Below are 15,140 nucleotides of genomic sequence, written 5' to 3' on the forward strand. Positions count from 1 at the left end.
AAATGGCATATCTATCTATCTAGCATATCTAAAATGTAGGCAACTGTGTTTTTTTCACCATTTGGCATAGATTAATGCCAGTGTGTATTCTTTAGTTTCTGATGCTCTACTATAACAAATCTGCATAATCCTGGAATTCATACGATTTCCATATTTTATGACATGGAACAACAGCACCTGCACAATTAAATCCCAGGTAATCAGTTCTTAATAAATTATCCTTGTTTTGATTCCAGTGTGGTTTAGTAAATCAATCTCGCCTGGATGAATGCTTGTGTTAAGTTGTAAATACGTAATTGGTGTTGAATTCCTAGTGTCAGCCCCAGTAGTGATTGTCAGAGCTGTCAACCTTCATGCAGCTGAGCGGTTGATCCAGAAGAATGGTGCTTGCTCATGAGCATTTCTTCAACCTGTCCCTCCAGGTTTCTGTGTTACAGAGTCTTGTCTGCCTTGAATAGTTTCTACAAGAAACAGGTAAACTGTTGGACAGCATCTCATATTCCATCTCAGTTGTCTATAACTTAATGGCATAAACATTAAATGCTCCAATATTGGGTAATTTACATCCTCTCTGTCCCATTCACTCACCATCTATCTATCCTGGTCCTCTAACATACCTTTTTCTTTCAATAATATGCTCCAGCCCTCATCATCCACAAATACACCACCTGCCAATTACCAACAAACCCCTCCCACTGGATCACTTCGCACCCCCAATACTACTCATGCCTTCCCTCTCTCTCTTGTTCCCATTTGCATCACCTCTCCTTATTTATGTTGCTTTCTTCGCCCTCCTTTCCTATTAAATTCCAAACTCTGCTGCCCATTGTTCTCTACACGATCTCCAGGCCTCTGTCCCTATTTTTGCCCTTCCCCCCACCTACCTGAATGTTATCTGCCAAATCACTCCTCACCTGTATCCACCTACTATTGCCAGCTCTTGCCCCAGCTCTTTAAACTGCTATCTTCCCTCTATTTTATGTCCAGATGAAGGTACTTGACCCAAAACGTCAACTGTCCATTCTCCTCTACAGTTGCTGCCTGAACTATTCAGTACTTTCAGCAACTCTTTGTTCTTTTAAGCAGTAAAAAGGCAAACTGATCTACTTTAGTTTTACTGACTGTGACAAAGCTATCCATGTAGTCCAACTGCTCTGCATTTCTCCATTGTATTTCACCTTCCAGAATGTTTATCCCTATCTCATTTTTGAAAATTTTATTAAATCTGCTTCAACATCCTTTCAATTATTGCATTCCATACATAAGAGCACAGAGTATGGAAAAAACAAGGATTCCTCATATTATGTCTTGATCTGTTGTCCAATCTCCAATCTTCACTTTGCACTGGTGATAGTGCACTGCCACCAATCTCATTAAAATGATTTGCAGTAGGTCTGGACATCTTATACACTAATTGAAGATGACACAAAGCACTAAATAATATCTGTGGAGAAGAATCTTTCCCCATCACACAGTGAGAGAAATCACCATATTCTCTCCCACACGGTTGACCCTGCGAAAGTCTACAAAACATTATTGGAAGCATTTAAGTGACAGATCTCAGAAAAAAAAGACCTAGCTGTACATTGAAACTAACCACATATGTCAGCACTGTTGCTTCAGAGGGACAATGCTATGAGTTAGCACTATGCAGCTCATTTGTAAATATGTGTTGTTAGCAGCCAGGCTCACTGCTGGTCGTTATGAAACAATACAATTACCTTTCCAAAATCGATCATCATAAGCTCAGATATAATTATTATCTTTGACTTTTCTTGTTGACACAGATTTTTGTTCAGCATACAGCCTGTCAACATGTATACATGTCCTTTTGTTGCTATGATTGCAATTTCCAAATGTGCTTTATATAATTCACCTGAAAATGTACACAGAAATAAATCGTCCCAGAATGCTGATGATGTCAATAGCACATAGTGGCTGATAAAGCTGTTGCTCTCTATGAAAAGAAGGCACTGCTGAGCATTGGGATCTGGTCTTACCAGTCAAGCACTAACATGACTTTCATATCAAATAACAATGGATAACTAGGTAGAGCGAGTTATGGCAGAACTACTAGCTACCTCTTTGATGACCCTCGGACTATCCTTGATCGGACTCTGCTGGCGTTACATTGCACTAAATGTTATTCCCTTATCATGTACCTATACATTGTAAATAGATCGATTGTAATAATGTATTGTCTTTCTGCTGACTGGTTTGCACGCAACAAAAGCTTTTCACTGTACCTCGTGTGCCTTTGGAACAATAAACTAAACTGAACTGAGCTGTATCCTTCTGCAAAATCAGCAACTAATATAATGATTGAAGCTGCTCACCAACCTGACAGCATGTTTCAGCCAAATACGAGATTTAAAAATGTTTTGCGAAATTCCTGCTGATATTCAAAGGCTGGTGTTTCTTTTATAAACCTACCTTTTTTTCAATTACCTGGAAATACAAGGTTGAGCATTGGAATTAATGTGCTTGATGCTTTATTTTAAAAATGCTTCTCAGTTGAAAGGAAGGCCTTTCAGCTTTGGAGTCAATCTATTTCTGTCAGACCTTCTTCAACTAACCAATATAGATAAACATGGAAAAACTGTGGGTTGTTGAGGAGCCCCAAGCAAAATAAAGCAATTCTCCTTTCCACAACAATATGCATTTTTGCAATGCTCCCGGTGTACTATTGTCCAATAGAATTGCTGGATAGCACCACAGGAGTGACCATATTTCAGTTCTATCCTTTAAACGTGGATACATGTTCAACACCTGTGTATAATCACATAATATTCACCACCCAGTTTGCACCGGTCATGAGCTAAAACAGTAGTGAAATCAAAGCGTGAATGAGAAGCTGGTTTCTGTCTTTAGCTGGAAGAGGTAAAAATTCACAGATATATGCCTGAATTGCAATTTTGCAGATATTGTGAATTCTGCATAATTAGTTCTGCTCCTCTGAACCTTTTGGGACTTAAGAGGTTAGTTTTTTTGCACTCTTTTGCCCAGGTACACACATTAATTACATTAAACATTGATTGATTGATTAAAAGGTGCTATCAGCATAGAGACGGGCCAACTGACCCACTAGGTACATGCTGACCATTGATCACCCATTCATTCTAGTTCTCTGATATCCCCCTTTTTGCCTCCACTCATGACACACTATAGAGGCCAATTAAACTACAAACCTGAACATATTTGGAATGTTGAAGGAAAAAGCAGCACCCGGAAGAAACATGGACACAGGGAGATTGTGTACAATCCACGCAGCCAGCAACCAAGGTCAGGATTTAACCCAGGCCTCTGGCATTGCTGAGGCAGCAGCTCTGCTGTCTGCACCACTGTGTGCCTCTAAAAAGAAGGAATGCTTCAGAAATTTAAATATCATCCTTGCACAGGGGCCATGGTGATCCTCTCTGTATCAATCCAATTTTAGTGTATGTGCTGCCAATGTGATGATTGGATATTTTTTGTAGAGGACAAACAACGTTAAAATGTTGTGCAAGCCCCTGCCAATCTGCAACTTCCTCAATATTTTCAGAAAATCCAATCACCCTCGTATATGGAATTATTAGATAACCCTTCATCAATTGACATTTACAGATAGATTTCCAAGTTTCTTTCATCCTCGACATTATACCCTGACATATTTTCTATATTCAATCCTGAAAGGGCAAACTGTAAATGTCACACTTTACCTTCCAGCCTTGTGTTCCCAACCAGAAGGCAGAGGGTGAGGGACTGTTTCACTAATGACGTGTGCCTTTGAACACATGTCTACTCAAATGTAAGTGCTCTTAGTGGTTCTAAAATGCTTGCAGAATGTGTCTATTGGTTCTAAAGCTTGCAAAAATGACTATTGGTTCTAAAGCTTGCAAAAAGTGTCTCTATTGGTTCTAAAGCTTACAAAACAATGTCTATTGGTTCTAAAGCTTGCAAAAAATTGTCATCACCATCAACAGCCATTTGCAGTGCTTCACTTCGAACCAACCACCACCACCAGCCATTTGCATTGCTTCACTTCGAACCAACCACCACCACCAACAGCCATTTGCAGTGCCTCACTTCAAACCAACACCCCCCCCCCCCCTGTATAAACTGGGAAGATGCAAGGTATTGAAATCACAGCAAAACATATTAATTTTTTTTTAAAGTAGCTGTGTTTTATCCTGTCTGCTTAGAATTCAACAAGGCCTGGTGAATCATGGATAATAAGACAAGGAATAGTATGACTGATTTTTAAAGGGATAAGAACTAAGCAAGGGAATTAAGTCGGAAAAAGCTAGCAATAAAGCATTATAGATCCATTAACCAAAACTGACACTAAAGTAAAAGGCTTACACTAAGTACTTCGACATGAAAGATGTTCACAAAAAGGAAAATGACAAGATTAAAAGATTAGAAAGGAAGTCAGATAAACAATTAGCAATGTAAAGAGAAATTCAAAATTAAGTTACAAAGGAATATAAAAATAGTAAAGCATTCTACAGGGATATTGATTATGTAAACACAAAGCAGGATATGGATAGGATCATTTAATAATGGGCGTGATAACGTAATGACAGCAATATTAAGTTATTACTTCCTCTCAGTATTTACCAATGAGACTAACATACCAGATGAGTTGTTGGAATAAGAGATTGAAACAGATTTTAAAAACACATTTGATATCACAGAAAAAAGTAGGATCATTGATAAACTAGATTCATTGCATTTGTACATTTAAACTTTGAGAAAATATAGCAGAAGCACTGTTACAGATAATATAATAGAAACCATGAGAAAGAGTACAGTGTCTGCTAATATGATTCCTACATTGAGAGAGAATTGTAGGACAAATCAAGGAAACATTCAGTTTAAAATCAGTGAGAGGCAAATTATGCATTTTCTTTCCTCAGAGATGAAATAGAAAAACATCAATAAAACTGAGAATATAATAAAGTAAGTTCCAAAGAAGCTTCTTTAACCAGATATTAGTTAGAAGTTCAAGCTTGCCACCACAAAGTAGATGATCGACTGCATTTGGATGCTTTTAGGAGAAAACTAGCAAAGCCTGAATTATGGCAGCATCCAGAAGAAATCGACAAGCAACTGGCTTGCAGGAAGTCAATGATCCTTGTAATGACCACTGGTGGGGGTTCTTCATGTTGCTGAATGCTTGATCAGGTGCAGGAGATTAAAGTAGGCTGTACCTTGAAGCTCCAGAAAGAGAGTGCTGGGGTGACTAGAATGCTGATGGTCGTAATAATCTTCTACTCTGCATACATCTGATAGGCATTAACCTAATTAGTTTCTGTAGAATCCACAGCAGTGAAATAGTTTAAGTCAAGTCAAATTTATTGTCATATGCACGAGTACAGTGAGGAACAGGTACAATAAATAATCTTGCTTGAAGCAACGTCACATATCACTATATACTCAGACAAAAACACAGACACAAATTATACATGCATTATACATTAATTACACATGAAATTGTGAATGAAAGAAGATTGTGCAGAAAAACAATACGTAAGTTCAAAACATAATAGTAAGATTAAACGAGAACTTACCAGTTTGAAGTTTGATCTTTATTTTATGAGGAGTTAAGATGAGGGATTACGTGAAGAACCCGCCAGCACGCGTGCGCGACATTCTTCAAAGCAGCGGAGTGGAATCACAGAAAATAGTAATTGAAGTAAATATAGTAAAGACAAGGAGAACTAAGATACCAGTTGACCTTTATAATTGAGGGTGGGAGCGGAGGGCACGTAATCCCTCATCGTAACTCCTCATAAAATAAAGATCAAACTTCAAACTGGTAAGTTCTCGTTTAATCTTACTATTTTACTTCGGAGTCACGTGAGTGACTACGTGAAGATTTTAAAGCTCTGTGATTTCAAGCCGTGGAACAGACCATGCTTCACTCACTGCCGAAGTCATTCAAGGGAGGAAGTATGTTATTGTATTCATGCATCCAATTCAGGCAATAACAATTTATTTTAACAAAATAATCCTCCCTAGGGCTAAATATATTGCAGAATTCAAACTTGATTCTGCAATACCGCAGGTTTGGTTATTGGCTTATTATAAAGAATTGGAAGGTCTTTCTCTTGACCATCCTGCTGTAGCCAGGATATGGCCTGTAGGCACTTCCTTGTCTCTAGCTGCCGGTGTTGCTGTTGCCCATGTGGATAGAAACTTAAGATGTCAGTATCTACCCCAGCAGCTCCCAAACCTGTCTGAGCCATCTAGCGATGGTTAATGCTGATACCCGGCCATTAGGCTGTTTATGGCTGCCCATAGCGCTAATTTACTTCCTCTTAAATATTAGTCGTTTTAAGGTATAATAGAAACTGTGTCATTACACATAGTCGGGTGTCAGTTGGGTATATCTGGAATTCCAAATTTTGTCCTGATGATCATGGTCTATCTTGTTTAACAAGCTCTAATATGCGAAGTTATCTGTTCTGGAGATGCCATCATTTATCCCAGTCTCAGTTTATGTAGAAACTGGACCCCTAGAGCTGAGACCAGTACTATCAGCATTCTGTTTTTAAATGTCAGTCCCCCCCACCCCCAGGGACAGGGACATTGCTGGTGCCCCTAGCAATGTTAGTACAACACTGACGTCCCATATCTGGGAGTACTTCCCTCTAGGAGGGTTGGTGTTGAAATAATCCTCATAAGTTTGACAACTATAGGGTGAGATCCCATGGAGAGTTGTCATGGTGCCTGCCACCAGCAAGCTGACAGGGCACTCCAGCATAATTATAGTACTGCAGCTCAGTCCTTCATCTACATGAAGGCTGGATAGGAATTCCCAGGACGTTGGTGGTTGTCGCTGTATTATACGCTACACCAGCCCTTGTTGATTCTTGATAGGCTGTCGTGATCATGCTCATGGTCCTGTCCGCCATCCCGGATCTAGCATGGTGGACTATGGTTCAGAGACTATGTCCGAGACCACAGGGATCCATGGCTGTGTAGGACAATCAGGTACTTTCAAGCCACTTGATGTTGAGTCCATATGTGTTTTTGCTTAGGATCCGACTGATGAGGCAGGAGGGAAAAACATTGTAAACAATGTTTCTGCATTAATTGAGTAACGTCCATTGCTGCTGCCCCAAGTGTGGTTCACAAGTGGCATATGTTGGTGACTGGTGATTGGGTCTAGATGCAAATGGATCGATATCTGGTGTCCCTCTTTTTTTGTGATCCAACAGCCATTCGATGCTGTCATTGAAATTTCATGACCTGGTATGTGGCTCAGTATTGAGCTTACCCGGTAGGTAAGTTTGCTGATAGTCAAATATGTATGTTAACACACCATAGCCAAATATATTGGCCAGATTGACACATGGTATCGATCTTTTCTCCCATATGATTAATATATGCCACCACTGTGATATTATCAATTCGTAGGCAGACATGCAGATGGTGCATTGTTAGCAGTAGGCTTTTAGACCATAAAACGCACCCAACACCAGTGTTTTTAGTAATTAATTATTTTGTAGGTTTATCCAAGTCTGCTTTACTCTTTGGCAATGTTACAGACATATGGATAACGTTAATTGTAAATCCCAGAAAGTCCAGTTGTGGATGCCGTCGACTTAGATTTATCTGGATGGAGATGACCCCAGAGTTTCACCCTATGTTTGGTAGCTAAAACTGCTGATTTAGCTAGATCAGGGTTTTTTCCCCACAATTGATATATCATCAAGATATGCCATGACAATATGTTTTTGTTTCTAATATTGCCAAGGCCCGTTTTAATATCTTGGTGAAAAGTCTTGGGGCTGGAGTTAGTTCATTAGGCAATGCTATGCCCTGCCATAGTTGCCCCATCCAGTTAAATTTTGGGTATCGACAATGATCCCTCCATGTCTCCCAAAACAAGTGTAATATTTCCCCTGTTAGTACAGGTCATACACCTTTATGTTCTGGAAGGAACCAGATCTACCTACTTACCTGGTTGCCGGTGGTACGTCCCTTTCTTCAATTTCTGCCTCTTCTGCGGAAGAGGTGCCGAAGTGTGGGGTTGGCATGTTTTCCATGAGGGTCGCTCTGGGCCTTGGCCTGAAATGACCTTAGTGGTGCTGCGCGGCCCTCATGCTTTCGCCAGCGTTCTTGTGTTGATACCTGCTGGTGGTTGCATAGGGGTGCTGTCGTTGCTGATGACGCTGTTATGAGCCCGACGGCTTTAATCTCTTTGTCGAGCTTTTCTCTGTACCATCTTCTGGGTGAGCAACCAATGATATGCCCGCTGTCTGAAATTTTGAAATCTTCTGTAGTTTGACCTCCTGGGTTTTTGTGCCAGTCCCACTCTACCCCCAGATCGCATTGTTTGCTGCAGGCATTTTTAAAATGAAGTAAAGTTCACAGGAGGCCTATTCTTCTGCATAATTTTGTTGCCTGTTCCTGCAGAAGATGGAAGTACAGGTAGTCGATGCTGGCCGCCAGCCTGGTCTGTAATGGTATTTTTCGTTGATCCGTAATTTTGGTGATCATTCCCAGTAGCTCCTTAGGATTCTGCAACCCCTGCACACTGCTGTTTTCTTCAGCCACGTCCCCTTCTTCTGGACCAGCCCAGCCCTGGTCCACAACGCATTCCTCTATCAAGGGAGATGCATTGTTTTACAGCCCTCAATAAGGTGCTGTTGTGGGAGTGCAAAGACTCCCATAGTGAGCTTGCTCCATCTCCCGGAGCAAGTCACGGGCGGACCTCTGCTGCACTCGGGCAGCGCGCCCCTTCAGCCGGATTCAGATGAGTATGATCGGCCGGGCTGAATCCTGCTGGGCTTTGCCTCCAGCCTGCTGCGCTGCTTTGAGCTGTACGACTCATGGCGCTGGATTCAGCTTGGAGTCGGTAAGTGGACCTTAGTAACCACGCCAACGGTCACTTTCACTGCCCTTGGGCAATGCGTCCTTCTGGCCGCACTCCCCGAGTCTATCGGCTGTACCGACACCTATCTGCCTGCAGCCCGCTGTGTTGTTTCCAGGTATACAGCTCGCTGTGCTGGGCTCAGCTGGCGCCGGTCGTACCCAGCTGTCGGCTGCCGGAACCTTCCTAGTTCCTCACAGCCTGCGGTCTTGGAACCACTGTTTGCCCATGGCTGTGGGCTGCTGGAACTTTCCCTAGTTCCCCGCAGCCTGCTGTCCTGGAACCAATGAACGTTAGTGGTGTTGGCTGCCGGGAACTGCCTTGTTCCCCACAGCAGCCTGCGGTCCTGGAGCCGCTGGACTTTTATAGTTGTCGGCTGCCGGGAACTGCCTTGTTCCCCACGGCAGCCTGCGTTCCTGGAGCCGCTGGACATCTCTGTGTTGGCTGCCGGGAACTGCCTTGTTCCCTGCGGCAGCCTGCGGTCCTGGAGCCGCTGGACATCTCTGTGTTGGCTGCCGGGACCAACCTGGTTCCCCGCACCCTGCGGTCCTGGAGCCACAGGTAGCTCATGGCTGTCGGCTGCCGGGAACTGCCTGGTTCCCCGCGGCAGCCTGCGGTCCAGGTCCGTTTTTTCTTCCCCTTGTCCAACGTGCTGTAACATAAAGCACAGCAAGGGGAAGAATACAACTTCAGTTTTTCCTTACCTGTGTAGGTCCGTTTGAATTTTCCCCGCGGGAGCGCTCCACCCCCGCCCGTTGCTGTTGCACTGCGTGAGACGCAATGTCGCGCACACGTGCTGGCTGGTTCTTCATGTAGTCACTCACATGACTCCGAAGTAAAATTAGAAATTAAACAACATAGTAGTAGAAAAGGTGGCCGTGGTTTTCTATTGTTGAGGTAGTATTAAGCTTGTGCAGATTAATTCAAGAACCCAATGATTATAGAGACTAGCTGTATCTGAACCTGAAGGTGTGGGACTTCAGCCCGATATATCTATCTACTGTCCGATAGTATTAGAGAGAGGAGGCCATGGTGGGGTTTGATGTTGCCTTCTTGTCTTCAGCACCTCATTGAGATGCATCATGTCAATTGGTACAACACATCCCTATGTGAGCCTCCTCCATTTTATTTAATCTCACTTTCTCAACATGACTCCAGTCTTCTGCCATTTAAAATGTTTTCCTATACAAGATTCCAGAAATAGCAATATTATACAACCAGAAATTCCATGTTGGTAAGGTGAGAGGGGAAAGATAGAAACCCGAGGGGTAACTTTGCACACACAGAATGGGGGCAGGGGGGGGGGGGGGGGGGGGGGGGGGGGGGGGGTAGGAGATAGAGGAGGTTTCACTACAAAATGCTACTTGCCGAAGAATTTCAATAAAATTGTTCTTCTTCTTATCGAGTCCACGCACAAGATTAGAAGTTGTTCAGCCAGAGGTGGACACACTTCTCGGCATCTGCACAATGGTGTCTGTCTTGCGCTTCTTGTGCGTGGGGGTGGGATGATTGGTGGAAACAGGGCTGCGACGTAAATGCTCTTTCCTTGACCCCAATAAAATGGTCAAACATCACTTTCATTTCATAAAACCATGTGGACTTTTTGAGATTGCTTTGTATTTTTCAGTATTCTTGCTATAATAATAGCTTCCAATATTTTCACAATAACGGACATTAAGCCACTTGGTCTTTACTTTCCTTCTCCATTTTGTATAATGGAACCTTTATCAATCAAGGAAATTTTGGAAAATTAAAAGCAAAACTTCAACTGTCCACCAACCAGTACCTTTATTCTGTTTTCAGTTTGAAGAAGTGTCTGCTGTCTATTGTCACCCGAAACATCACCTATGTTCTCCAGAGAAGCTGCCTGACCTGCTGAGTTAATTTGTGGCCTTGTGACATTTTGTGCATTGATAAGCATCTGCAGTTCCTTGTTTCAGCTACTTCTAACATCTTAGGATGACATCTATCTACATTTGTCAACTTCCAATTTGCCTTCAGAGATGTTCTTTACAGTCATGTTTCCAGGCTTAACCAGCTTTAGTTTAGTTTATGGTTTGGTTTAGTTTAGAGATACAGTGCGGAAACAGGCCCTTCGACCCACGGATTCCATGCCGACCAGTGATCCCCATATACTAGCACTACCCTGCACACCAGGGTACAAGTTACAATCTTTACTGGCCAATTAACATACAAACCTGTACATTTTTGCAGTGTGGGTAGAAACCAGAGCACCCGGGAATACACTCGCAATCATAGGGAGAATATACAAACTCTATACAGACAGCGCCCATTGTCAGGATCAAACCAAGGTCTCTGATGCTGTAAAGCAGCAACTCTACTGCTGTGCCACCATGCCACCCCAGTTGTGCAAGCTGTCAAACACGTTATAGATATAAACAATAGACAATAGAAATAGGTGCAGGAGTAGGCCATTTGGCCTTTCGAGCAAGCACCGCCATTCAATGTGATCATGGCTGATATGGGGGCATCATAATGGTGCAGCAAACAGAACTCCAGTTCACAACCCCAGAAACCCTGGTTCAGTCCTGACTCTGGTACAATCTGTGTGGAGCTTCACATTTGTTCATCTACTCTGTGACAACATGCACAGTTTCCTCTGGATGCTCAGGTTTCCTCCCCCATCTGACAGAAGGTTGTTAGCTGAATTGGCCATTGTAAATTATCGCCAGTATGCAGTGAGTGGTCGAATCCAGGGGGAGCTAACAGGGAACGTGGTGTGAATACAATTGGATCTATTTAATATTTCTGTTTATGGATGCTTGATGTTAGTGCAGACTCAGTCAGCTGAAGGAACAGTTTCTATGCTGTATTATGCAATGATACAGCATAGAAACAATTATATTATAAACATGAACAATTTACCAATTTTCAAGACTAAGATTTCTATTATTATATAACTAAAACTCAAGAAATAAAAGTAATGAAAATTATTAAACATTTAAATTAACTCAATTTAAGAAATGTAGTAAATTACCTGTATTTTACCTCTCTCCTTTGATGTGGATGGAGTTGCTGAACGTGTGCTGGTCTAATTTGGCTCTGTTTTAACAGACACATTTCCCAGCACATGAGGAGTACAGTATAGAAATTCAATCAGAACAACAACCATGATCAATTAACACAAAATTCTGCATCACTACATAATTATAGAGTTAAAAGCAAACAGTTCTGCATAGAAAACCAGGTTTATCCCCGATGTTTCTGAAAGATGATTGTGCAATCTACTCTAACTGTTATTCCTATTAAAGGGTATTGCTAGATGGGATCTTGAGCAGAGAAAGGAGGATAACTTATTCAAAGCGGACATACTTTGAGAACGTTTTGCAGTGATGCGGTAAAATGGAGACCCACAAAATTGTTCGATTCCAGCCTTGGATTTTACTGTTCTGCTGCAAAATTTCTTCAAAGTATATCTGCTTTCAAAAAACTCTCCTCCTTGCTCAAGATTTCATCATCTCCAGTCTCTTGCACCTCTATTTTGCTTAATGGAATGAATACTTTGGAATGACAAACCCTCAACTTTTGATTCTCGTACCATTTAAAGTATGGCTCGATGAAATACCAGAAGCTGCAATCGATAGGTTACCCACCCTTTGCAACCTTGCAATCATTTACTGTCAATTCCTCTCAAGTAACATTGATTCTATCTTTTTAAAGATAAAGTGGAGTAAGGGGTGAGAGGCGGTGTGAAGAAAATAGCTTTCATACCTTCAAGTATTTACTGAGAAAAACTCAGATTAATTGAGTTTCTAAGTGACGCAAGTATTGTGGAATAATGACCTTTACTCTCTTTGGCATTGTGGCCCACACCTGGTACAACCAATGTGATAAACGAGACATCACAGCAAGCAAATTGGATTCCTATCTCCTTCAATGGCAACGCACATCTGTCTGGTCATCTTGTAGCATTCAGCCTTTTGCTGTCAATCTGGTTACTTTCCTTATCTCTTTTTCACTCCTACGGCTTTCTGAATCTATGCAAGGTGCTTCTCTACTTGGGATCCAAAGTAATCAATTTTTCCATGTTTCTGGTCAGCTTAAGCACAGCTTGACCAACAAACTTCAAGCAGCGTTTTCCGCTTTATTCGAACACCAGCCAGAGATATATGTTGATTATGCCACAAGTAACCAATGGGTTGAAAATCACTGACATAGAAGATCTGATGGCTGAGATCCTAGGTGAATCATACACATGTTGAGATTCTAGATGAGCTAATAATTGCAAAAGAGGAGATACTGACAAGGCTATCAGAAGTTAAAATGAATATATATCCTAGTTCATTTGGTATGTATCCAAGAATACAGATTTAGATTAGATTTAAACCTACTGACAAGGTAGGTGCCATTGTAGCAATAGACACTAGGTGCAGGAGTAGGCCATTCGGCCCTTCGAGCCAGCTCCGCCATTCACTGTGATCATGGCTGATCATCCACATTCAGTACCTCATTCCTGTCTTCTCACCATATCCCCTGAATGCGCTATATTTAAGAGCTCTATCTAACTCTCTCTTTAAAGCAACCAGAGAATTGGCCAATGGTAGGCCACAACATATGACAGTCCCGCTATCCTGGAAATTAACCTCATGAACCTATGCTGCACTCCCTCAATAGCAAGAATATCCGTCTTCAAATTTGGAGACCAAAACTGCACACAATACTCCAGGTGTGGTCTCACTAGGGGCCTGTACAACTTCAGAAGGACTTCTTTCCTCCGATGTCTAACTCCTCGTGTTTTGCAGGCCAACATGCCATTAGTTTTCTTCTCTGCCTGCTGTACTAAACTAAACAGCCTTTGACACCATCTCACACCCAATTCTTCTGGAACATCTATCTGCCACCGGCATCAACAACAATGCACTACTTTGGTTCAGGTCCTATCTACACGACAGAAAACAGTTCATCCAGGGAAATAAAGTCACATCCACAACTGCCACAGTCACCCATGGTGTTCCTCAGGGATCGGTGCTGGGGCCACTGCTTTTTATCATCTATATTCAACCTCTTAGCAATATTCTCCATCATTTTGGAATCTATTTTCACTGCTACACTGATGATACACAACTTTACCTCTCCACAAAACCAAACACCTCCCTTCCCCCAACTGCCCTCACCACCTGTCTTCAAGCTATCAGCAACTGGATGTCACCCAACCTTCTAAAACTCAATGGAAATAAAACAGAAATCATGCTAATTGGCTCAAAGTCCACACTCTCCAAAACCCACCCGTTCACCATTTCAGTTGATGGCTCACCCATACCCACCTCCTCCCATGTCAAAAGTCTCGGCATCATTCTGGACAGTACACTTTCCTTTGTCCCCCACATCAGCAATATCACACGCTCTGCATACTTTCATCACTGCAACATCTCCAGACTCCGCCCCTCCCTCTCCAAAGACAATACAAAAGTCCTCATCCAAGCTCTGGTCACATCCCGCATCGATTACTGCAACGCCCTCCTCACTTGCACCTCCAATAAACTTCTTCATCGCCTCCAATGCATTCAGAACTCTGCAGCCCGGATCATCACCCACACCAGATCATCGGACCACATCACACCCATCCTCACTCAGCTCCACTGGCTCCCTGTGCACCACCGGATTAATTACAAGATTTTACTGCTGACCTTCAAAGCCCTACACCACCTTGCTCCCCAATACCTCTCTGACCTGCTGCTACCATACACTTCCCGGTCACTTTGTTCCTCCTCAGCTGCAATTTTAACTGTCCCCACATTTAGACTCAGCACCATGGGTGCCAGAGCCTTCAGCTGCTCTGCCCCACGTCTCTGGAACACTCTCCCACCTCCCATCCATCACCTGCACACTGTTGATCAATTCAAATCGCAACTCAAAACACACATGTTTAGATTAGCATACCCAACATAACTTCCACCATGTTCACCCTGATTTTAATGACTTAAAATGTTTTGTGTATTTTTTGTTTTGTTTTTTGTTTTTAATCAACTTGATTTTAATATTGATAAATGTATTGTGATTTTATGTCCTGTAAGGTGTCCTTGGGTGTCCAGAAAGGTGGCAGCAAATAAAATGCAGTATTATTATTATTATTGTACCTGCATGCTTACTTTCAGTGAGTGATAAATTAAGACCCCCAGATCTCTTTATACTTCCCTTTTTCCCAACTTGACACCATTCAGATAATAATCTGCCATAATTTTTTTTTTTGCCACCAAAGTGGATAACCTCACATTTATCCACATTAAACTGCAACTGCCATGCTTCCGCCTACTTA

The 15,140-nt window shown here is 42.2% G+C and overlaps 1 protein-coding gene and 1 non-coding gene across 2 annotated transcripts in view; both read right to left on the reverse strand.

Annotated features, from left to right (window-relative positions):
* Positions 1 to 15,140, reverse strand: part of LOC129710976 (cadherin-12-like) — an 882,389-nt gene that overhangs the window by 567,440 nt on the left and 299,809 nt on the right. The gene's annotated exons all lie outside the window — the stretch shown is intronic.
* On the reverse strand, positions 3,354 to 3,460 carry LOC129716430 (U6 spliceosomal RNA). Its single transcript, XR_008726636.1, has one exon. It is a non-coding gene; the product is annotated as a U6 spliceosomal RNA (small nuclear RNA).

The sequence above is a fragment of the Leucoraja erinacea genome, chromosome 2, assembly GCF_028641065.1.
Source record: "Leucoraja erinacea ecotype New England chromosome 2, Leri_hhj_1, whole genome shotgun sequence".
Classification (NCBI taxonomy): Eukaryota; Metazoa; Chordata; class Chondrichthyes; order Rajiformes; family Rajidae; genus Leucoraja; species Leucoraja erinaceus.